Source organism: Python bivittatus, unplaced genomic scaffold (assembly GCF_059951505.1).
Source record: "Python bivittatus isolate LINGU-HERP-01145 unplaced genomic scaffold, Pbiv_v1 ctg000200_np1212, whole genome shotgun sequence".
NCBI classification, from domain to species: Eukaryota; Metazoa; Chordata; class Lepidosauria; order Squamata; family Pythonidae; genus Python; species Python bivittatus.
This window is the reverse complement of record NW_028277040.1, coordinates 9,881,539-9,905,213: the sequence shown is the minus strand read 5'-3', so window position 1 is coordinate 9,905,213 and position 23,675 is coordinate 9,881,539. Positions and strand designations below refer to the sequence as shown.

General features: G+C 39.1%; 1 protein-coding gene across 3 annotated transcripts in view; it reads right to left on the bottom strand.

Annotated features, from left to right (window-relative positions):
• Positions 1-7,066, bottom strand: part of HECW2 (HECT, C2 and WW domain containing E3 ubiquitin protein ligase 2) — a 176,922-nt gene extending 169,856 nt beyond the window's left edge. For 2 of the 3 annotated variants that reach the window (XM_088135691.1, XM_088135690.1), the window contains exon 1: positions 6,249-7,065. The gene's annotated coding sequence lies outside the window, so the exon portion shown is untranslated. Of the gene's footprint in view, positions 1-6,248 lie in introns of all 3 variants that reach the window. The other variant, XM_088135692.1, reaches the window with a different exon arrangement.
• Positions 7,067-23,675: the final 16,609 nt, after the last annotated feature.

The window sequence follows — 23,675 nt, the reverse complement described above, 5'->3', positions numbered from 1 at the left end:
CCTTTTCAAACTCAAGCTTTCCTAGGGCAGTTTATAATTTCTAGAGATGAACTTAATAATCAACGCCTTGCAAAGTTTAACTGCTCTCACCTTTGAAGGTAATCCAGGTGTTTCATGAAAAGAAAGGGTTGGGCCTCAATTTGAAGAGATGTAAATACTCTAACAGAAAGTATATAAAATATTCAACTGCATTGCACACACACCTACAGAAACTTAACACTCTGCAAATTTTGCCACATCTTTCAACCACCTCAGCCAAAATTAAAACATAAAATTAATGCCATTTTAAGGCTAGTCTCAAGGGGGTAGATTAGATGATTTCCAAAATGCCACCCAATTCTTAAGTTCTATGATTCTATTACTGTATAAGTAAGCCACAAAAGTACTATGATTCAAATATATATGTATGTATGTATGTAAGTAACTCATCTCAAGGAAACTAAAAAGGGTTTCTATAGTATCACTAAGAAATGTTATTATCAAGCAGCTTGGGAAAGAGCCACAGTGCAACAATACTATTGAATATTATAGATGGATTATACTTCTCAAACAGCTAAACCACAGTGTTTCAGACATGCTGAAACCAAGCAAAAGATATCTCAGATAACAGTCGCAGAGTTTGCAATTTCACTGTGGATTATTGCTCAGAGCTACACCATAGGCACATTATAGTATTGCTTGACTACTTATGAAGGTACATTATGGCACAAAAAGAGCTCAGCCATAGAGAGATAGAGGCAGAGGCAGAGCCACGTAATTCAGAGGTGGGTATACATGGGGCTTCCCCAATATCACATGCATGTATACATGCTTGAGCAGTTACACTACTACAGCTGTTCGTCTGAATTCATCACCATGAGTAAGGACGCACTCTGTGCACACAAACAAATGTTCTGATGCATACTTTTTCTCTTACACATTCCTATTGAAAAATTCATTTATTTAGTTCTTTGATTTGTATAGTGGCCCCTTTGCGACTCTGCGCAGCTCACACGGTTAAAAGCAACCAAGTAACACAACCCATAAACAAAATGCAGCAAAATACTGTAAGAACAACACAATAACCCTTAAAACCAAATGAAAAAAAAACCCTAATTAAAACCAGAAAACATAAAAAACAGGCAAGTGCAAATCACAATCAGTATAACCATCTAGCAGGCTCCAAACCATAACCAGATCAAAAATGGTTAACTTAAAGACATAGCCCTTCATTCAGCACAAACAGCAGAGAAATTCTATAGTCAGGGTTACTATGAAGTACTGCCCACCCTCCTTCTTCACCCAATAAGCAGAGTACACAAAGGAAACAGCAATATCCAGTAATAGTTATATCCTTATGTTATTTTTCTTATGTATTAGTTATTACACTCCCCATCAATTTAATTCACATATTGCACTAAGCCACTGTTTGCTTAACCATAGCTTGTTAAATAAATCACAATTTATCATACAGCAAGCTAAGCAATAATTCATTGTTTCCAATCCCCAGTGGTTGGATTGATACATTTTGCTGATATATAACAAAACAACCTAAATTATGGCTTACTGTGAGATATGAACCCATAGATTGCCTGTTAGGGAAATGGTCAGCTGCAACTTATATTCTAAGCAGTAATCTAGAGAGAAGAGACCCAGTGTGGTGTAGTGGTGAAGGCACCAGGTTAAAAAGCAGGAGACCAGGAGTTCTAGTCCTGCCTGAGGCACGAAGCCAGCTGGATAACCTTGGGCCAGTCCTTCTCTCTCAGCCCTAGGCAGAAGGCAAGGGCAAACCACTTCTGAAATCTGGTCAAGAAAACTGCAGGGACTTGTCCAGGCAGTCGCCAGGAGTCAACATTGACTCAAAGGCACCAAAAGGCATTTTTTAAAATGATATGGTGGCAACAGATTTTGGAAGAATCTCCTTTGAATTCAGTGGGATTTACTTCTCAGTAAAATCTTGTTATCCATAAGACACCATATTTTAACATAACCTCCCTAAAAGGGTGTGTTTTAGCTGTTTTAATTGTCTAATTTCTCCAGTGGGGACATCAGCCCATTGTAGCGTTCACTTCTGCCAATCTGAAATGCTGACAACAGTTGAAAGTCATTGACCCCCTGCAGAGTGTGCTGCAGAGACAAAAATACCTTCATCTCCCACTCCAAGGAAAGGGAAATAAAGTAAAAGGTCCAGTGCTGACAGAAAGGAGAAAGTGACAAAATACTTGTCAATTTCATGCCTCTTAGCTTTGTCTGGACTTTGACAAGGCCTAAGTACAAAGCCATCAAGCTGGCACTTCCCTTAAAGCATCTGAAGCTCTGGGAAGGGTTGAGGGAAGAATTCCCTCCGAAGCGAAATGAAGCCACAGCGTCTCAAAAAAGCCCAGAAACTGTTTCACAGCAGTTTCAGCTGAGGCAGAAATATATGAATTCAAGTCTTCAATACTGCTGATATTATGGAAATATAGAGGCCTGAAGCTGCTTTCAAACTGGCCCCAAAACCAAGCCACCCATAGGTCTCTTTAGGAATGACAAGCCCTTTCACTAACATTATTTCCACACTAGCAATTTATAGTGTCTTCTAGAGTCCTCCCAACCATCGTTGTGCCAAAATAAAAGCAGCGCAGACAAGTTTTATATCACTACAACGATGCCTGGGCAATGCAATGAAAATGCCATAAGTCATTACCACAGAAATGACCTAAATTGCCTACAAAACCTACCTCAGCCTTATTACATATTTTCATAAGCCCATTTGGAAAAGGCATGGTATCTAAAGTAAGGATGAAGGGCACACACAGCACCCAAAAAGTTTGATTTCAGCCTCCAGAAACCTTTCAAAATTAGCTACCAAATTATCACTTTTAATATGCAAAGGAAAAAAAATATGAAATCCACAGAGAGTAGTCATATTAATTGTATTTAGCTGACTGACAAAATGTAAATTAAGTTTAAATTTGGTACAGTATATACTTCTTTAGAATGGGCTCAATTATTTTTTGGAGTAAAGCCCCTGATATGCTACTCAAAGGCTAAATGCACCATTCAGCTGCAAAAATGTTGTACAGCCCAGTCCAAAAAGATTTTCTAGCTACATGCAGGTCATTATACTGGGAAAATGTATCTGCAATGCTTAGCCTCCTGACTAATCTCCATAAAAACAGAATAAGTTAACGAATGCTTTTTATAAAGTCATCACTGTTCACTCATTCAGGCAAATTATTTGATTATTCTACCCAAGTGATATCTACATGCTTCTATTGTATTTGCAGAATTTAATGTAAGCTAGTAAATCTAATGTTTTTCAAAGCATCTGTTCTGAAAAGAAAGTAAGCTTGAGTCTTATATACACATACCTGGATAAAAATCTGACTGAATTCAGTAGGGTTTGTTTCCAAATGTACGTATATAATTCATTGTTGGTGAGTTGCAATAATAATTAATAGTTAAGTTCAGTACCTTAGCAAATCTGTTTAATTTTTTTAATTTTTTAATAACAGAGCTCAATTCTTTTCCATAATTTTTGAACAAGTTTATAGAAATTTATGTTTTACAAGGTGAGATGCTATACATCATGGCAATTATAAAGCTCAATTCTTCTGTATTTGAGTTTCGCTATATTGCAAAAGTTATTTAACCATTTTGAAGAGGTGTTGTTTACAATCTTTTTTTAGTACGTGTACAATCCAAGGATGTAATTTTGTCCTATGCATTAAAAAAAAGTTTGCTGAGCAAAGTTCACACACAAAATGATAGTATCAAAATTGGGCAACAAACTATTGGTTGAACATGAATATCTTATCAGAGGATTTCAGCTCTTGATTTCTGAATACTTACACTAAACAGTTTATATCACAAGAGGTACTACTTTTGTCCTGTAATTGCTCATACCTATACCATTTGGAAAAAAGTGTATTGTTGTTTCACTGTATGAAACTTATTCTCAACAGTAATGGTAGTTTCTTGAATGCAGCTGCTTCTTTACTCATCACTGCCATTCCTTCAATTTTCCTGTGATGATTATATTCAAGGACTATTCTTCTGTTTAAGGATAAATGACCCACTGCATGTATTTCATATCTGTCCTCACAAATGAAGCTTTTATAATACAATTCAATTGTATATCTGAGAACTTCCTTTTTAATTGTCAACCTCTGCCAACCTTGAACTATATTTGACTCAACAGAGTGGTGAAAGCAGACATGTTACATAAACTATTTCATGACATTTTTAACCACATTTAAGAATTCAGTATTTCAGTATCTACAATATCATACCAACTTGCCAGATAAAACATTCTTAGAAACTCAGAAGCCTGTATTCTATTTTGAAAAGCTTGAGTTAACTTAATAAAAGTATTGACTCAACATTGACTTCCTTTTCTCAGGACAAAATCATTACTTGTTTTAAGTACTTGCATTCTAGGGAGGAGCATACATAGTATGCAATTTTCTTACTGATATTAAGAAGCCTCAAGATCATATAGATCACATTGTTATGATAGCAAGGAAAAACTTTTTCCCATTAATAATACAAGTAAGGCAAACTTAAGGCAACCTGGGACAAAATTGCACTGAATTTAAAAAAGTGAATTATAACATAATTACCATGAAAAAATGAATAACAAAATTCTAAAGAAACATAAAGTTAAGTCATGTTCTTCTGTTTAGGTCAAGAGTTTAATAGGATATAAGAATCACCTCTAAATTGGGCAGGCTGCACTTTCTGTTTTAAAAGAAAAGATGAAAACATTGGATGAACAAAGCAGATCAACTGAAGCTTTTCAGTTAACATTTTCTTTCTCAGAATTTAAGTCGTAAATTATCATTTTTAAAAACAAACAGCAAAAGCATTAATTAAAGATTTTTATAAGCATTTCAGGCCAACAGTCAATTTGTTTATTTTTTTTTTCTATGAAAACTTCACAACACTAAAAATCCCCTGAAATTAGTTCATGGGAATAGTTAAAGAGTTTATACATGTAAAAACAGATTAAAAAATCAACCAAAGCAATACATATGGTACAGTATGGGTGTATGTGCATTTGTGGGTGTGGGTGTGGGTGTGGGTGTGGGTGTGGGTGTGGGTGTGGGTGGCCCAGACAAGCAGCAGCATCCCTACATTTTCAGGCATAGGAAGAATTATCAATTTGTCTATATATTTTAATAACAGCCTGTAACAGCGTCCTATGTCTCCTGATTTTAGTGCAATTTCTTAAAAGAATTAAACAGTGCAATTTCTTAAAGAGAGGCTGGGAAAAAAACCCCTCATACAAAGCAAGTAAAATCTCCAAAATATGAATATTTCTCATTAGTAGTTCAAAATAACCAAAAGGGAACCCTTCCCTGCTTACAATACAAGCTCCTGTATAAAAATCTAGGCCTCGCAATGAATAAAATAATCAGTATAATCAATAATAAAGCCTGATGTCAGATAGATGACCACTGAACTAAATAACTATAAATAAAAGATTATATAAGACAGTTTATATCCAATACAATGTGTTCAGATACTTTCTGAGAACTGTTGGCACTACGTACATTCACTTAAACAGTTTCTCGCTTTTCTTACGATTCCCCCCACCCCCACCCCTGAATCTAATTCTTTGCCAAAGGAAATCTTTAAAGCCAAGGTTTCCATTGACTCAGTCCGATTGCTCAAACTTCATGTCCAAAGAACAATTTTATTAGTTGGTTGCTGTTTTCACATGGTAATTATAAATCCCAGCAGAGTGAACATGACTGGTCTTTAATACGGAAATCCTTTTGTAATGCCCTCTGTGCGTACATGTACACATCAGCACCTCAGATGAATTTGCGAGGAGAGCCACAGACGAATCAAGGCACCTTCTGACACATCTGCCATTACGCTTCACACGGAAAATGTAAACAGATAAGCCTGCAGTTCTAGCTGACTTCGGATCGTGAACCACCTCATCCACCTCTTCCCCTCGGATACAAAAAGGATGCTAAGCCTAGGAAATGACATAATAATGTTCCCATAGCCATTAGAGCTGCACGCACACATGCGACTGACTCATTCGCTTCTTGTTCTTACCCTCCCAAGGATGCTGTGGTGTAGGGAGAAAGGATGGGGGCGACTGCCAGAGCTACTCCAACCATCCGGCAGCCCACGCAAACAAAGCGGCTTCTCCCTCCCTCCTCCCCTCCCCCCCCCACCCGCGACCAGCGCAGCAGCAGAGAGGATCCAAAATACCAGCATAACAAGAGCCTCCCCCGCCCCCCAAACGCGGTGACTCCCCTCGGACTCACCAGCAGCCACGCAGTCCGCAGCCGGCCCCGGGAGGCTAAAGAGGGCGGGCAAGGGACAGGTGCGGCAGGGGGTTTCCTCCGGGTCTGCGCTCCGGCGGGCGAGGCTTCCTGGCCCCCGCGCGCTCCTCCATGCACCACGCTGCTGCAGCGCCTCCCTGCCTCCCTCCCTCTTCAGCGGCGTCTCTGGAGGATGCTGAAGGAGGACCGGAGTTGGCGAGAGAGAGGCGGCGCAGCTGCCCGAAGTCCTTGCAGAATCCAGCTCCTCCTGGCGGCGGGGGCTGCTAATCCGCTGCGACCCCCTTCCGCTTTAACCCGCAGGGCGCTTCCCTCCCTCCTCGGCCAGCGGCGCCTTCTCCTCCTGCCCGCTCGCTCCTAACAGCGCTCACTTCGGTTTCCCCTTTGCCTGCCCCGGCTGCTGGGCGCTGGCACCTTTTCCTCCAAAAAAGAGAGGAAGCTGGGAAAGCGAGCCTGCTCAAGAGGCGGAGGGACGGCGTCCCTTCAACCCTCCTCTTCGCCTCCTGCTCCCCGGTCCCTCGCAGGCTTGAGTCAACAGCGAAAAGCAAACGCGGCGAGTTGCCATCGTTCACTCAAGCCAGTCCCGGGAAAGGAGGCGGGGGCAAGGGAGGCGGCGGCGGCGGCGCGCGCGGCGTTTGCTCTTGGGGGCGGTGGGGAAGAAATAGTAGGGGCGGGCTTTGCAGCGCCAAGCAGAGGGTCATTTACTGCCAAACGGACCGACGTTACAAGAAATGTGGGTTAAAATGAAAAGGGCACGGTTCACCTTCTGCCAAAGATAAAGAGCGTGTTCGTCTTTCATCCGCGCCTCCTTTCCATCCTTTTTCTCTTACCTTTCTGCCCGCCCCCCCCCCCTTGCTGTGTGCGTGTGTGTGTAAAGCTAACCCTAACCTCCACCTCTTTGCAGGGGCTGGACAAAGAATTGTGGGTAATTCCAGCTGCGCCTCCCTGGCCGCGGGGCTCTCCCTCCCTGCCCAACCTCGCACGCGCCGAGCCGCGCCCCCTTCAGCCGCCGGAAAACCTTCCCAGGCCTCGGTGCTTCTCTGCCAGCGAATGGACCTGGTGGAGCAGCTATTTCCCCTTTCCCTCTTCAACGCTTATTTTGCTGCTGAGCATCATCAATATAAGACAACAGTCGCTGGGCTCATCAGTCCCCTTGAGCCAAAAGGTGGTTTGGTGGTTTGTAATTTAGCATGGGGTGTGATTTGTAAAATGGGGGTTATGGCTGGGGTCCTGAACGTGGCATTGCAAAGCGCCAGTGTATCCATGGGCACTTCCACTGGTGGCCACCAAGCTCTCTGCCCCACTGTGTTGCCTAGCTAGCATCCTGCCAAGCAAAGCATGAACTTCCAACATTATCTTGACTTCTTGCCTAAATGAGCCCCATAACTTTCTCATAAGATAAGGTAGCTGCAGCTCACCAGGGAGTTTTGCAGAGGTGTCTAGGAGCAAATGCTGGAGGGTGGGAGGGTGACTAGAGAGGGTGTCAAGTAGTGCTCTGCTAAACTCAGTTGCGATATAATAGCTTCTGTCCCCCACGGCAATCATTTTATTAATGGCCAAGTTCTTCCAGCAGCCCATGTTCTCAACATTTCCAAATGTGCCTACCAGCCTAAAAAGATTGAGGGTCCTTTTGACAGTGTGGCATGTTGGCTGAACTTAACTAAATAGGGGCATATTCCATAAATCAAGATCAAACACACCCTGGCTTAGTACAATATATGAATCCAGTCAACGTCAGGACCTCCAGAACATTTTATTCCACTTGTAGGGTAAAAACCACATTCAGAAGCATAGAACAAGCCATATAATTGTCTTTCTTTTCAAACTCTCTGCCTTATTACTGCATCATTTAATCCCAGAAAATGAAGGTGCTTTGGGGAGGGTGGCAAAAAGGGCAAGTGACAAAATGTGTGTGATGATGACATCATGCAAATGCCACAGCTTACTTGCATCAGACAAAGGGATACAATACATAATTACAGCATTTATGTGATGACATGCTTATGTTATTTTGACATCATCATGGTTTGCTGTGGATACCACTTGAGCCTATATGCTATATAGCACACAGTTTATTTTTATGGCAAGAATTGTTGTATGGCAAGTAGGAATATAGTATATAAGAGGGGAGTTTTCTCAAGTGCCATTTAAATGCACTTCTGAGCATATCTGAAAGACAGAAACATAGTTTTAAATGTACTTGTACCTGTATTTTATAAAACTAAGAACCACACAGAAATATAAATATATTTACAGATAGATTTCAGTATCTCTCTGTTTTTTTGAACAGATCATTTCTATCTGGATTGCATTTATCAGTCCATATTCTGGGGAAAAAAAACTTTAGAATTTATATAGATATATGTGATGCCCTGAAAAGATGTGCGTGTACAGTATTGTCTATGTCAAAATATGTATTTTTAGATAGTAAGAATCCAAAGCTGATTTTAAAAAATGACAAATGATATCATCATATGATAAAATTAAAGGATTCAAATCAAGGCAGGACAAGTTTATGCCTGGACCTCAAGTATGGAACTTCAGTACAAAAAGAAGCCAAAGGACAGCAACAATGAATGGGGAAAAAAATGAAAAACAGTTATTCAATATTTTCTGCTAATGGGGTGAAAGTACAAAAGAATACAATAACCTATTTTCGTTGCAGAGCAGATTCCCCTCCCCTCTATCCTGGAATCCATCACCATATGAAAATGGTATTGCCGGAAAGTTAAGCCCTTAGGATTAAATCTCTTTAAGCTGTTTTTAATTGATGTGCGTGCCTGTGTGTGAATTATTTCAGTGAACCAAATACGGATTACACAAATACATTCAAATAAGATACTACCATCTGTTCTGTAAGAGAACTGGTATAGTCTGATGCATAGTGCAACAGTATAGAACATACTGATTCAGACATTATTTCCAAGTCTGCAATGTGGATCCTATGGCTCATATACACATCTGATGTTCAACTAATCAACAGTATAATATATAATATATAACAGTATAATAACAGACTGTCTCAACTATTCTGGAGTGTTACTGTCTATAAGTAATAATAAAAGGTCTATACCAGGATATGTTCTGGGACCAGCCAATTCCATCCACACTTCAAGTAACATACAAAGGAATTCTATTCATGAAAGCAGAATGTCTGTTAAATTGAAGATAATAAAATCATCTTAAGACAAGCTTGAGAGCCAGTCTGGTTTAGTGGCGAAGGCACCAGGCTAGAAACCAGGGGACCGGCGGTTCTAGCCCCAACTGAGGCACGAAGCCAGCTAGGTAACCTTGGGCCAGTCCCTCTCTCTCAATCCTGGAAAGGAGGCAAGGGCAACCCACTTCTGATATCTTGCCAAGAAAACTGGAGGGACTTGTCCAGGCAGTTGCCAGGAGTCAACACTGACTCAAAGGCACAAAAAAAGAAAAAGAAGAAAAAGGCCAGCTCAACTCCTGATGACTTCACAGATATATCTTTGTCATCATCTTCTTCCAGAACCTCTTGAAACCTGAAAAATGGGGCAAAATGGCACTACTACAAATTGGTTACTTTTCTGCTAGATTTTGCTGGTGTGAATTAGTGATGCTTCCTATCCCTACTGTAAAGACAGTCTGTTACATAACCTGCAACTGGCTAGGTTCAAACAACACGCTAGGGGAAGAATTGGTTTCTACATACCCCAAATGTTAGGTTCACGTGCAAAGTCAAAAACAAACCACATTATGAGTTAATGCAAAATATAATCCTCATTGCTTTCTCAGCCTGAGCCTTGCATGTGCTATTAGGAGAGGAATAGGATTTTTAGAAGCCAGAATTGAATATTTTACAATCTTACTTGAATAAGCTATTTATATTCAATCTGCAACTTCCAAATTGCATGCATAAGCTATTGAGTAACTTTTGCTTTGCTCATCCCCTGAAATCAGGCACTGGTTCCTGAGCTTAATGTAATGTTACTAGATGGGGAGTCTAATTCTGGTCTGTGACCATAATAAAATATTGAATTGATGGGGAGTCTGGCAATGATACTGGTAAACCATTCTAAGCAATCAAGTTGGGACAGAACAAAATATTATGGCTACAGTTACAGAGTTGCTTCATTGATTCTTACCATTCAATGTCAGTTACACAACAGTGAGCCTTCTCTGTAGCTATCTGGCTATGGAATGTACTCTCTAAGGAAGTGCGTTTGGCTCTCAATCCCCAGTATTTAGGAGAATGGAAAAAATACCTCTCTTGCCAAGCTTGTAATTATTGACTTGAATTTTAGCTTTGATTTTAATTGCATTAATTTTATGTTTTATAGTCTATATTTTTTATTGTAAGCTGCCTTGAGTGTTGGAATAAGCAGAAAGATGGAATATAAATCCTATAATAAATAAATTAGAATAAAATGAAGGCTCCATTGTAGAAACAACATGCACAAGCTACATTAAATATCACTAAAAGCATGGAATGATTGTTCCATGTTCAGAGGTATTTAATACTATCTTTTAAAAAGATTTGGTTAGAAAGTATTCAATATGTATATGTATTGCAGAATAGTCAATTGGCTACCTACATTGTGATTAACTGAAGCATAATCAAAAATGCTTATATCTTTAGTGACAGTGCCAAGGCCATCAGTACCCTGATCTTTCAGAGGTAACTCCTCCCCACTATTTCTCCCTGGAGTCAGAGCTGATCCTAAACTATAATGTGGTTTGTTTGGTTATCAGTCGTGGTTAATTCAATAAATCATGGTTAATCAAGTCATGGTTAATATTTGAACTCAGACATTCATCTACTATGGATACATTGTTTTTTTACCTCCCAATTGCCATTACATCTTACCAACTCTGGCCATATCTGTCTACTTTCCCAAAGTTCTGACATGCATGATTCATTCTTTGGTCCACATGTAGAAGAGTTACTTTCTGTGATCAAAAAAAAAAAAAATGGCACCATAAACAACATGCCTAAACTTATCAACTGTTGGCTAAATTGCCTCTTAAATACAATCATATTTGATAATATCAATAAATGCATTGCTAACATATTTGTATGATGGATTGTTAACATATTTATTCCAAATACAGTCTGAGTAGTCATACAGTCCATGCTTCAGGGTTCTAGATTCAGATGTCAGTTGAATAAAAGTTGAATGTGCAAAATAAATATTAATCATGGCTATTTAATACTGAGTAAAGAAAAGTGCTTCAAATAGATCACATTTTAATACTGGAGAAAATAGTAAATATTTACATATGCAAATTGGAAGTTAATTCAACTTAGATTGTTAATAATCTGAGATAGTGTTGTTTTTTTTTAATTTTATATGATGGGAAAATTATCAAAGTAAGGACGTATAAGCCACGCAGCAGCCCAAACTCTATAGCATACCTTTCATTTGCATGAAGGAATAATCCTTCCAGTCTGAAGCATACTGGATACCTACTCAATAGGCCATCTACAGTTGATCCTGATATCTTACAGCAGATTCCTCAGCTGCCAGTCTTGGATCCCTTAGACTGCCTCACTCTACTGATGAGTTCAAGAAAGCAATCCTGCAGATGAACTCAAATAAAGCAACAGGGCAGGATGGCATTCCTGCTGAGATCTACAAAGCACTAGACCCAAACGCCTTACAGGCATTCCAAGACATCTTGCAAGACATTTGGTCCACAGAGGAGATGCCTGATGACTTCCATGATGCCCTCATTTAAGATCCCTACAAAAATAAGGGAAGTAAATCAGACTGTGGAAACTACAGGGATATCTTACTGCTACCCATCACAGGCAAGATTTTTGCCCACATTCTCCTGAACAGACCTGTTACTGTCTCAGAAAGGAACCTCCCAGAGATGCAGTGTGGCTTTCAGCCAGAACCGAGTACAGCAGACTTGATATTTGCCATGAGGCAAGCCCAGGAAAAGTGCATCAAGCAGAACAAACCTCTTTATTCTGTCTTCATTGACCTGACAAAGGCATTTGACACTGTAAACAGGGAGGCTCTCTGAACCATCCTGAGACATTATGGTGATATGTCAGCTGCATTTGCCGTTTCCAATGGGGTGAAGCAGGATTGTGTGCTAGCCCCAGTCCTGTTCAATCTATTCTTCACTTGCATGTTGTCATCTGCTGTCCAGGGTATAAAGGAGAGAGTGTATATCAAGTACTGATTGGACCGCTGTCTCCTTGACTTTCACCACTTGAACGCTGGGATGAAGTGCTTCCATACAGTCATTCAAAAAATCCTCTTTGCTGATAACTGTGCACTCCTGGCACACAAAGACAGTGATCTACAGTTGATGCTGAACAAATTCTCAGATGCTGCTATGCTCTTTGGCCTGTCAGCCTGAATAAGACTGAAGTACTTTACCAGCCCATGCCAAATACCAACCCCATAGAACCAAATGTCACTGTTGATGACACCCAGATGACAAATGTAAACAGCTTCAAATACTTGGGAAGCACCATCTCGAGCGATGGGTCTTTGGACAAAGAAATTGACTCCAGGATCAGCAAGGCCAGCCAGGCCCTGCGGTGGCTGTGTACTAGAGCGTTCAATCAACACAACATCCATATCTCCACAAAGCTGAAAGTCTACAGAGCTGCGGTTATCCCTTCTCTCCTATATGGATGTGAGTCCTGGACTCTGTACCGAAGACACATCAAAGAACTGGAGAAATTTCACATACACACTCTCCGCTCCATCCTCAGCATTCATTGGCAAAACCATGTCTCCAACCTGGAGGTCTTGGATCACAAAAAGTCCACCAGCATTGAGTCCCTGATTATCAGAGCCCAAATGTGGTGGGTGGGACACATCATCAGAATGGACAACCACCGTATGCCTCGCCAGTTGCTCTACAGTGTACTGGAGACTGGGAAGAGACCTCAAAGCACTGTGAAGGAAACCCAATGCCACTATGACATCCAGCCAAGGGAACTAGAAGCTGCGGCTGCTGACAAAACCCACTGGCAAGCCCTGTGCTATGAAGCTTCCACCAGCTTTGAAGACAGGCACTGCCAAAAACTGATAGAAAACCATGAGTGGCATCACAGAACAGCACCCACAGTTATTACAATAAAGGAGTTCCAGTGCCCCCATTGTGATAGACTCTGTGCTTCCAGACTGGGAATGCAGAGTCACCTCCGTGTCCACAGATGAACTGCACAACAGCATGTCTTCTTTGAAACCAAACAACTATCTATCTATCTATCGATCTATCGATCTATCTACATTTTCAGCAATATAGGGAGAATACTATTTATTTTTTATTCAAAGATACATTTACCATCTTTCCATAAATAGTACCTAAGTAGCTAATAACAATATACAAAAGCTATACAAAAAAGGCAGCAGCAAAATAAATATCATTGCATAAAAGTGTTTACTTCTCTGCTTATTTATTTATTTATTGGATTTATATGGCCGCCCATCTCAAATACATGTCTCTGGGTGGCTAATAGTATGAAAAGTAAACAAAAACAAATGCATATACAAAAAATTAAAACATAGTAACACACAATATTAGCGTTTGCACTTTAATATTTTCCTGATCAAAATCATGAACGCATAATCTATGAAAAACTGGACAACACCAACACAAGGAGGAGAAGACAGGGTGGTTTTGCAGATGCAGGTTAAATGTGGGACAGATAACTCAGATCTGAAAAAGAAAGTACTGGATTACATAAATATGACTGTGTGACAAAAACTAAAATTTTCAGAAGATAATATTCTTTTGAATTACACACCTATTACATGGAAATTGACAACTGGACAATGTAAGTGGATTCTCCATGCCCTTATTATGGCCAAAAGAGTGATATTGTGGCATTGGAAATATAAATGTATGGCCCCTTCACTCAGTAGATTAAAGACCTGATCGTGCTTGCCACCTATGAGTGGATTGCCTATAGGTGTACTCTGTATGGACAAGTAAAATGAAATATGAAAGTCATTTATACAAAATATAGTAGGTTATGAAATGGAAGTGAAGATGTAGGTTTAATTATGAATGAATGAGCTAAAATGTATGTTGGGAAGTATGGATTGGTGTCATCTAGGTTGTTGTGGATGCATACGTAGGAATCTACAAGTTGACGGTAGTTGTATGTTATGCTCCAACGAGTGGTGAAAAGGAAGAACCAGAGTTGGATACTGGAAAAAAAATTTAGTGAATGCAATCCACAGGAAAAACAATTGTTAGGTAAAAGGAATGGATAGGTGGAAACAGGATAAGTGAGTACAGAAAATGTTATTGGACCATTTGGAGGCCCAGGAATGAAAGACAATGGTGATTAAGGAGAATATGCTTAGAAAAAGATATGTTTGTTTTGAATACATAATTAAAGCATGAGTATTCATATATACATATGGAAAAGGAATGAATGAGTTTATTGTTTCTGATGAAATTTGAGACAATTAATGAATACAAGAGTGAAAGTCCTATAGGAAATAATATTAGAATATAATTTAAAATCCTAACAGAATAAAGAGAAACTGGATATAAGGAAAGAAAACATGGCAGCTGCTTGGAATAAAATGAAAAGAATGTTACTAAGTGCCATAGAAGCACATGGAGTTACGTTGAAGAGAAATATGCTTGGAGGAATGATGAAGTGAAAGAGGCTGTGGATAAGAAAAAATACATGTAAGAGAATGGCTGCTGCAAAAAATTAGGGAGAAAGGTATTATATAATGGGAGAAAAAGCTCCAAGGAAAGAGGCAGAGAAAATGCAAAGCAGGCTTGAGGGGAGAAAGTGTTAAAAATGCTAAATAAAGAACTTCCAGCAGAGTGAATGGAATTAAAAATAAAAGCGATGGAATGATTTGGAATCAAACTGAAGTAAGAGAATTCTGGAACAAGTATTTTAGAAAATCTATATGTTGACTATATTCTGAGGGAAGTTGGATTAGAAAATGATAAGTGTAGATTTAAAATTTAAGGAAGAAATGTTAATAACCTGTGCTATGCTGAGGATACTACTCTGAGAGCTGAAAATTATCTGTAAATTAGTAATGGAAGCTAAGGAGCACAGTGAAAAAAATGAGACTACGATTAAATGTAAAGAACAAACTAATGACAACAAGTACAGCAATCAGCATTTGACTCGATGATGAAGAGGCTGAAGCAGGAGATAGCTTCTGCCTTTTAGGATCAACCAGAAAGGGGACAACAGTCAAGAAATATGCCACAGACTAGCTCTTGGTAGAGTAGCAATGAAGGCCTTGTAAAAGATACTCAGATGTTGTTATGTGTCTATATCTACGAAGATCAGAATCATGGAGGCAGTGATTTTCCCTGTAATATTTTATGGAAGCAAAAGTTGAATTTTGAAGAAGCAAAATAGAAAGAGTATTGACACTTCTGAAGATTGATGTTGGACAAGATTCTTGAGAATACCAAAGACAGCCAAGAAAACAAACAAATCAACTACCAAACAAATCAACCCATTTTCACTGAAGGCACAAATCACCGGGCTCAAATTATCATATTTTGGACACATTATTCAAAGTTCTCTTGAGAGAAGCCTATAATGCTGGGAAAGGTGGAAAGAAAGAGAAAAAGACAACGACCAACAGAAAGGTGGATGGACTTGATTACAGTGGCAATGGGTGCATTATTAGAAGATCTGAAGAACCAGGTTAGGGGCAGATCATCATGGAGAAAATCTACCTATGTGGTCACTAAGAGTCGACGATGACTTGATAGCACATAATCAATCAAATCAATCAATCACCCCCTCATCTCTACCAAGATCACAGGGCAGTAGAAAAAAATCATTAAATTTGAGAAAGTTGGGGGGGGAACCTCCTGAGTTATCAGCCAAAACTGAGGAGTTTTCAGTATGGGTTTTTAAAAATAAATTTTAAAAATTCAAAATGTTTTGTTCTGTGGCCATGCAGAAGAATCTCAATATATTAATTGGTTCCAAGATCAGAAAGGCACCAAAGATACTAGAATATATAAAGACTAGGCTCAACATATTTGAGCAGTGCTGACTAAGCAGAGAGAACTTTTCAATATAGTCACTGGCTGAATGCATGCATAACACTAAGCCAGGATATACTTTAAACAATATTCTATTGAACAAACTAGAATAGTTGGGTTAAACATCATGCCAATTCAAAGATAAGCAAAAAGTATTTTAGCTTAATATTAAGTTCATGAGGAAATTGTTTTTTTTTTAAACTAAATCATGGGTGGATAATATGAAGCCCTCCAGATGTTTGTGGACCATACTCCCATCATCCTTCATCATTGGCCATGCAGAGTAGGGCTGATGGGAGTTGTAGTTCAATACCTTCTGTATGGCAAGTGTACGTAGCTTCTGTATACATTCATACATACATAGATATATTCATACTCATCATGCTACCCATTTTCAGGGTAAGCAATGTTATGCAAAGTGCAGAAAAGGAGTAAGAAATAGTAATCCATAGAAAGGTAAGGAAGAAAAAGATGAAAATATAGTTTATAACAACATCATTCTATATACCTTTCCATATCTTTCTAACCTTGCAGCCTTGCTTCCACCATGTCTGTATACCACCACGTACATTGCCTTTTGTTTACATTTCTCACCTCTCTCTTTTTGAGGATTTCATCAAGTCCACCCAACCACAACTCTCCTGTCTTCCTCTTCCTCCTGACCTATCCATTCTTCCTTCTTATAATTGTTTTGCAATGTGTCCCTGTTCATTCACTCTTTTCAACATACATTTGTATTCAATCCTAATTCATTCAGCACCCATTCATTCTTGACCTTATTATTTCTTCTATTACTCACACATAAATCTTAAGTATTCCATTTATACAGTGTCCAACTTGCTTCTGTGTTTTTTCTGATATACTGAACTCTTTCCATATAACAAAATGGACAGTAGCAGGTTCTTAAATATATTTTTACTGCTTTCAACAAACATTAATTCTTCTCAACCGACTACTGCTACTATCCATTGCATTTGTACCACCAGTGGCACACCTTAAAATGTCTTGGTGCACTTAAGTAAATAGATTAGCTACTAAAAATTAGTAAATCATTAGTAAACTTTCCACCAAGTACACAAATTCATCTACATTTTCTAGTCTTTCACCATTTATACATATAACTTCCTATCAGTCACTCCATTCTCCCTTCCTCTATAACAGATTGTTTTTCAGTTCCATAATGCTCACTGTATCATATAATCTATCTAACATTTGCTGCAGATTCTCTGCATATAAAAATATATGCACATTCACATCCTGACCAACATACTGTACCTCTAACATCACTATTTTGATTTATTCAATGATCCATTTGTTTGTTTTCTTAGCTTGTGTTCTCCAACACCAAAGTTCAAAAATGTCAATGCTCTTTCTATCCTGCTTCTTCAAAGTCCAACTTTTGCAATACTGTCCAAATTGTGAGCTGGACTCTAAGCACGAATGTACGGAGAGATTGAAATAACAATATCTTTGATGTACAAAACAGTTATCTCAGGTAATTTCCTGGAGAACAGCATCATCACATCCAGCTGCCAAAGAGTATCTTTACAGCAGGAAAGAAATTAATTAGCACTCTTATTTCATGCAGTCATTCAATCAATCACTCCAGGATGATATCTAATAAAATATTTTTTAATTATTTAATTATATTGTTATAAGACATATGTAATACATGATATTATTTTTATACAGTGGTATTTATACAGTGTTGACTAAAGATTATTAACACTCTAATGTTTAGATAACTTAGACTTCAAAGATAGAAAAGAAAAAAAGAAAAGGTATTATATCAGTATTAACTATGATTTAAAATATTGATGTTAATAAGGAGAGGAAAACAATTTTTATCTAGTTCAGCATCATATCAGAAGTATCAGCCCCACCAGGTAGACCAGACCATGAAATCACCTCCACAGGAAAGCTAAAACTACCTTAAGAGATAATAAAATACTAATTACACAAAATACACTAGGATGGGTCTGGTAGCACGTTTTCTGGCTAACAAATTTTATTAAAAGGCAGAAGCTCTTGTGAGCTGCAGCTCACTTCATCAGAGGCATAGAGTGGCTGGACTGATGTAGGATTTAAATTAAGTTGGGGGAGGGTAAGGGAGGGAAAGATAGCTTGGTTATGAAGATGCAGGTTACAAATGAAACAGATTAAAATATCTTATCAATTAACAATTGTAATCAGTTAAAACCCCATTGTGTTTGTTGAGACCTTTTGAGATGGCCTGAAACCTTTTGATTTGGTGTGGGTTCAGCGATCTCTTGCCCAATGTTGCTGTTAGAGTTTCAGTTTTCCAAAATAGTCACTTTGGGATCTGCAACAGAGTATTCTGGAAGGCTGAAATGCTGATATAACTTTGTCCTTGTTTTTGGTCCTGATGTCAAACTTGTGTCCACTTATTCCTTTGCTCAAAGTTTGTCCCATTTGTCTGGATGTAAGTTGTTGGCAAATATCACATTAGAGGTACAGCATGTGAAGGCACCTCTAAACTTGGCTGAAAAATACTCTGCTCCCGCCAAGGCTCCCTTTTTGCAAACTTTGTTGACTTTAAATCAACTTTGGACTTAATTCCAAAGGAGAGACTGTGGGACAAATTAAGGTGATCCACCATTGACAAAAGGCTGCTTCTACTTATCCAATCTTTCTACTCTAACACCTCTTGGAGAGTTAGATGTTCCCTCAGGTTCATCTTTCTGAAGCTCTTTCAACTTATAGTGGAGTAAGGCAAGATTGTATACTAGCTTCCTTACTTTTTAATCTCTGTGTAAATCCAATAATTTAGGCACCACCCTCACCTGCTCACCACCCTCCAGTTCTAACAAAACAAGAGATTCCGGCACTTTTATATGCAGATGATGTAATTATCATGTCTATTTCACAGGTAGAAATGAGAAGGACAATAAGGGCACTGGCCTTTTTTGGTTTAGAAGAAAGATTATTAATAAACTATCAGAAAACCAAAGTTCTAGTATTTGTTTAACCCTGTTGCAATATTCAGAAATGACAAATTAACAGGACTCCTATTGAGCAGGTGTGTACCTATAAATGCCTTGGTGTGCTGTTCCACACCTCTTTATCTTGGAGCGCACATCTTTCCTACTGGGCTAGTGTTGCTCAGTGTAGCTCCACAGCTATTATGAATTTTTTTTCATTTAAAAATTAGCTCATTATACCCCTGTAGCCTGTAAGGTTTTCTTAGCCAAGGCTGTCCCTCACCTTCTTTATGGTACTCAAATCTGTTCTCTTACCAAGTTCAATATTCTTAAAGTTCAAACTAAGTTTATTAGAGCCATTCTTGCAGTCCCAAAAAGTATTAAGAATGCCATCTTATGTTTGGAGATGAGTTTGGTTTCTGTGGATGCTAATGCTTGGGTCCCACTCATCAATTTTTAGTTAAAATTAATTTTCTTCCCATGGGTTTGGCCCCCTTGGTCCTTAAAGACCACATTAAATCAACATGGTTTAAGAAAGCTATTGACAAAATCCATTCACTGCATTTCTCAGTGGAGAGTCTCTGCTGATGTAGAGAGTAAGGAAGATGACCTTGATGGAGATATGCAAGTTTGTTGCCAAGGCAACAAGGGGTAAAACATTTTCTAAATCCACAATATGCAGATAAGTGACTCAGAGAGATACCTCCTAATTTGCTGGAGTATAAGATGGGGAAGTGGGTACCCCCATCTTATACTCAGTCATGCAAGATTTTGTTATTTTAGCCAATCTCAATACAAGTAGTTTTAGCCTCCCTGTGGAGTTGATACCTTGATCTGATCTACCTAGTACTACTGACAACTCACTGATTTCAAAAATGTCAGAAGTGCTGTCAAGTGACACATCTAGGACATTGACCTTCAAACCAATCTAACCTTAGTCTAGTCCTATAATTTGGGGGATTCTTTCAAAAGGTTTTGCGCTAGCTTCCTATCTATCAACCATGACAACAATGAACTTTTGAAGACCCTTGACCATAGCCAGGCTCAACATACTGCACTCAGCAGTCCTCTTTGGATGCTATAAAGATGCCCCTATGCACCAGTACCCATGCCTGTGTGGAGGCAGTTGAGTAGAGTCTCTGAGTCATATGCTGCTTTGTTATTCCCTTTGCAGGGACTCTCGGATGACTCTCATCTACCCCACTTTGAAGAAGTTTCTGGACAGAAAGCATGAGTTCTATTTGCTGTTCCTCCTGTCTCATAAGTATATCCTCCCAAGTCGCCCAGTTCTGTGCCTCTATTTGTTCTATTCACCTTACCTGTAGCTAAAGATTTGGATCTATTTACTTGTATTATATGTTATTCTATTTTACCATTATTGTATTCCTTATCTTGATTTTTTTATATTATTTGTATTCTTCATTATATACCTTATATTTGTATTTACACATGTTTAAAAGCACACACGCACGCCCACACACACACACACGTAGTCCTTGGGTTACAATGGCAATTGGGACAGGGATTGCTGCACTAAGTGATGCAGTCATAAAGCGCAACAGCATCCAGGCAGTCCTGGTTGCCATCGTAACCCCAAGACACATGGGTTGTTAAGCCAGAAGCAGCAGGAGTCCCAGTTAAGCAGCACAGGGGTGCCACAGGTGAGTTGGGGAGGCTCTGGGAGGCCCAGTGCAGGCCACACGTGAATTGGGAGAGGGGGTGCTGTGGTGCGGTGGCCAAGGGAAGGAGGGCCTGGGAACTTCCGAGTTCAGGGAGGCTGGGCGGGGACTTATCAGAGTGACATTCCCTGCTGGCTTCCCCATTGACTTTGCTTGTGGGAAGCCAGCAGGGAAGGCTGCAGATGGCAATCACATGACCGCAGGACACTGCAACTATTTTAAGTGCGAACTGGTTGCCAAGAGCCCGAATCGTGATCACGTGACCACGGAGACACGCCAGGACAGCCAGAACTTAGAGGACCAGTCATAAGTACCATTCATTCAGCACCCTCGCAATTTTGAACAGTTGCTGAAACTTCAGTCACTGAACAAGTAGTCAGTAAGGAAGGACTACCTGTACTTTGTAGGTTTTATATTGCTAATTTCTGGCCTTATGGTTGTAATGGTTTGATTTGATTTGATTTGTGTGTGTACTTGTTGGGGCCTGTGGTGGTGCTGTTGTTATAGACGTGGGAGCAAAGTAGACATTTGGTTTGTTGCAGGGTCTGGTTCCCATGTCAGCATCATTGTCCTTTTGCTGCTTGTGAGAATCTGCTTCAGGTTGGGAGGTTGTCTGTATGCAAGTATGGGCCTCCCACCCAGTGCCTGAGAAAGTGGAGTGTCATTGTCCTGTATCCTCCAATGTAATATATGCCACCATCAGCCATGAAGGGGAAAAAAAGGACTCCTGCAACTTTAGTGGCACCATTTGCTTCAACTGAATGGCAGTTTTTCAAACCAATGCAGAAAAAAAGTAGAAACCAAATCACTCTCTTTACTGAAAGGCAAATATTGTCACTGAATTCTCTATTTGGGTTTTAATCTGATTTACATGGAAGTTGGTTTTTTTTTTTTAATATACTTTTGGTTTAAATGCTATTATTAGTTCCATGCAGAAGTGCACGTTTGGCTGGTCTGGGGCATGCCTTGCTAAAAGTGCCAACTAATGTGGGGGTATTCCTTTTGATGCATGTACAGTTGATAAGTACATTGAATCTATGCGGCTGATTAAAAAAAAATCCACAAGAAAACAACAATATGTGGACATTAAACTACAGTGAAAATTAAGGAAAGCCTAACACATATTTGGAAAACAAAGGCTAAAATACAAAGCCCAACATAATTGCATTAAAGGTTAGAAGAAGAAGTCTTTAAAATGACTTAAAAAGAGATTCAGAAGGGCTTATAGATATTTTTCACCATGGGTTTCAAAGTATACAATCTGGTTCACACACTGTGCTTAACAGTAGCGCATGTTTGTATGACACACCAAGGAAGAAATTTAGGGAGAGCACATGCAAGATAATTTTTAACTGAATGCACTCAGGCCGACTAAAGGGATCCATGATGGCATCTTTTCAGAGGTGGAAAGACATACTGAATCTGACACTTTGAGTAAAACATGACACACAGGAAGGTAAACACTGCATGTGCTTTTATATTTATATATACAGCAACAGTAAATAATAAATAACATCTGAGAGCTACTTCTATAGACTCCCAGATATCCAGGCACTCCAGGCCCAAACAAATTAAAACCCATTGGCTTCTGACTGCAATTGCAGTTGAGCAAAATTTAGCAACTTCGTTAGAAATTTCAGTGGAGACGTCTGCTAATAAAAAGTGTACTGTCTTAGTCTTGGGTCAGCCCACACACCTAGTGAGAAGAGGATATATCAGAACTGGTAGCCAACCCTGATACAGTTAATGGGGAGTGTGGCAGAAAGTGAACCATTAATTCTATTGATACTTCTGAGCATATGCAGTGGCAATCTTAAATAAGGAAAATTATTAAACACCCTTCTTTAACTTTCAGTGGTATGGCATTATACTGTACGTATCTTGCTAATGAGAATGTCTTTCTATGTGAGGGGGAAAGTACCTTAAAAACAGTTGAGAATAGCAAAAGAGTTGAGGTAAACATTCCCTAAAATATAGTATAGGACTTTGCATCTGTCAATGTGCAAATCAAGATCTAAAATGTGTTGCTTTACCATAGAAATAACTTGCTCCAGACCCACTTCTTAGTGCTTGGGTTGGTAAGCCACAAAAAGAAATATCATTTGCTATTGGTTTCTTCCAGGAAATACAGGCTGAATTTCTATACAAGAATAAGCTAAATAATTGCTCCCCAAATTGAATTTTCAATCAGTATTTCAGGAGGCAAATTCACATGTGGTTGACTATAGGAAATCGTAGTTTAAGTCCTAATAAAGCATTAGAGATGAATCAGGAAGTGTGGATAATGGTTCTCATAAATATAGATTGAATTATTTCTAGGGATGTTATAACTTTGTAACGCCAAATTGTGCACCACAGAGTAAAAGTGAGATTACGTTAGCTAGAAACCACTTAATGGCTTCTGGGACAGAATTTTTGCCTTTGTGTTTGATTATATTTGGTTATTACATTTGAGTAACTGTGCAGATGATGAGATTTTGCCAGTTTGTTGCTTCCATGTAGAAGATGAATGAAAGGTGATACCTAAAGTTCTATTTGGGTACCACTGATTTGCCAATTATGAAGGCATTTGGAAGGCTTTTAGAAAACAGGACTCCCTTTAGTTTCAAATAACTGATTGTAAGTTTTTCATGGTGACAGAAGCTAATTATTTGGAAGCTCTTCTGCCTAACTGATACCACTAGACAGCAACAGCAGCATATAGTATAAGGATAAGTCTGTGTGCCACTCTGGAGGATGAAACACATCATTTGACAGAGCCTGAATAATACAGTTAAAATAGAAGCTAAATAATAATGGGGCAAGGA